Source organism: Penaeus vannamei, chromosome 41 (genome assembly GCF_042767895.1).
Source record: "Penaeus vannamei isolate JL-2024 chromosome 41, ASM4276789v1, whole genome shotgun sequence".
In the NCBI taxonomy this organism is placed as follows: domain Eukaryota; kingdom Metazoa; phylum Arthropoda; class Malacostraca; order Decapoda; family Penaeidae; genus Penaeus; species Penaeus vannamei.
The window spans coordinates 26,611,839-26,614,338 of NC_091589.1; the positions used below are offsets into that span (position 1 = coordinate 26,611,839).

General features: G+C 40.6%; 1 protein-coding gene across 15 annotated transcripts in view; it reads left to right on the plus strand.

Moving 5' to 3' along the window:
* The window catches only part of LOC113809463 (Kinesin family member 19A), a gene marked incomplete at its 5' end in the record, with an annotated part of 93,392 nt that overhangs the window by 584 nt on the left and 90,308 nt on the right, over positions 1 to 2,500 (plus strand).

Sequence of the window (2,500 nt, forward strand, 5' to 3'; positions counted from 1 at the left end):
GTCTGTCACTCTCTTTCTCTCCCCGTCTCTGTCCCCCTCTCTCTCTAAGTCTGTCTGTCTCCCCCCTCTCTCCTGTCTGTTTGACTCTCTCTCTCTCTCTCTCTCCCCTTCCCCCTCTCTCACTATCTATCAGTCGCTGTCTCTCTCTCTCTCTCTCTCTCTCTCTCTCTCCGCATGTTTGTCTGTCTGTCCCTCTTTTGTATCCTTATAAAGAGAAAGGAGGGAAAGGGTGAGGCAGAAGGAGAATGCTACTGCCAATAATGTTACTGACGGAGTAAGCACGATATGATAATGATAAATGAAAATAATAACAAGAAATAATGACGATAGGAGTAATAGCAGGAACGAAAATTACAATAGTAAACATATATGATAACAATGAAATAAAAATATAAATGGCAATAACAATCATAACGACAATGATTGCAATAGTAATAACCATGGTAATGGTAAACATAATAATAATAATAATTATAGTGATGTTAATGATAATAACAATTATAATAACCATAATAATAATTATAATGATAATAATAGTAAGAGCTGTAAAAGTAAATAATAATACTAATGATAATGATGATAACAGTAATAATGATAATAGTAATAACGATAATTCTAATACTAATGACAATACTAACAATAATATTGATGATGATGATAATAATAACAATTATCATCATCATCATAAGAATAGTGATAATAAATTAATAATGAACGATAACATTAACAAATACAAGCAATGATGATACCAAGAATAATACCAACAATGATGATAATAATTATTATGATAATAATTATCATAATGATAGTGACAGAATGGCAAGATAAAAAAAATAAAGATAATAACAGAAGCAGTAATGAGGATAATTATAGCAACAATAATAATAAATGATAATCGCAATGATATGGTTATAATAACGTCAACAACCAAATAACAATAAGAACAAGAACGATAATAATAACGACAGTAGCATAGTTATGATAATAACGATAATGACAATTATAATGATATTAACAACAGGAGTACTATGAACAATAATAAAAAACATGATAATGAATACAGCAAAATGACACCAACAAAAATAACAATAATACAAATGATAATAAAAACGCATATAATAAAGGTTTCTAAAAAGAGAAAGACTGTAAATCATGATACTACCATCAACAACAGTGACGTCATAGTGACCAGGACAACCATGGGAGATGGCGGTAGAGGATGGCGACGCCAAGCAATAGCGACACAGATTCCCGCGCCTCAAGGGCCTCGGGAGACACCCTCGAAGCCCGAGTTCCTGCTCCCCCTCGAACAGCGACCAGCGGCCGGTCTATTAAATATGCACGAGGCCCGACCCGATGAATATTTATTTGTACCGACATGCATGTGCACAGAAATAAACTCATATCTATCAGTCTAGACATGCGTATCTACCGGATGGAAGATAGATATTTGATCTACTAGACAGACAGACATGTGCATATATTTCTGAGTATCTCCATTTCCGTACAAGATGAACATTCAGTGGGTCGGGCCTCGCAGTTTCAACAAACCGGCCGCAGGACTCGAACCCTTCGCTCGGAGACCCCAGGCCCGAGCCGGGTTATCACTCCGCTCCTACGAGAGTGCCAGCGATAGTACCGGTGGCAGCGATGGCAATGATGGCAGCGGTGATAATAGGAGTGACATGATATCGCGCGTTTTCCTTTTTTGTCTATTGTATTCCCCGTGTTTGCCTCAGGTCCCCTCGCTCCGTAACCAATGATACTGATAATATTACCGCTAAAGCCATAGGGTTTACACGGCAATTCCCATCTCGTTTCTTCATTTATTTTCTCGCATTGTCTTCTCTCTTCCGTTCCCCCTTTCTAAACAGACACGCACTGAAGAAACAGCCCGGAACGCGTCTCTCAGCTTAGCAACCCTCCTTATGTCGCCTTGTTGTGCGCGAACGTCCCCGGGGGCTGAGGCGGGCGGAGACACGCCTGACAAATATAGTCTGACAGACAGAATCATCACCAAAGGTCGCGTCTTACGAGCCCTTCGATTACCTCGCGTTGAATTGGGATTTCCGAGAACTTCGGCGGCGCTCAGAAGAACAGCCTGATCGGGGAAATTCTTCACTCGCAGTCATACTTTCTGCCAAGTCAATTATTCATCAACACGTAATTCGGAGACGGGCAAGAATCGATAATATAAGGAAAATGAGAATAAACTGGAATAAGAAAATAAAGTACAGTCAGAGAGAGAGAGAGATAGATAGACAGATACAGAGAGAGATAGATAGACAGATACAGAAAGAAAGAGAGAACCAAAGAGAAGCCAAGAAAAGAAGAAGGCAGGAGAAACGGCGAGGGAAAGAGCGGTAAGAACGATTGCGCGGGAAAAAAGGATCATCGCCAGCCATCGATCGGCCGACCTGTGTTGTGGCGCTATGGTAACTGTCGCGTATTTCGCTTGGGCGGCGCTCAGGGCCCGGCGGCCCGGCGGGGAAGCACGCAC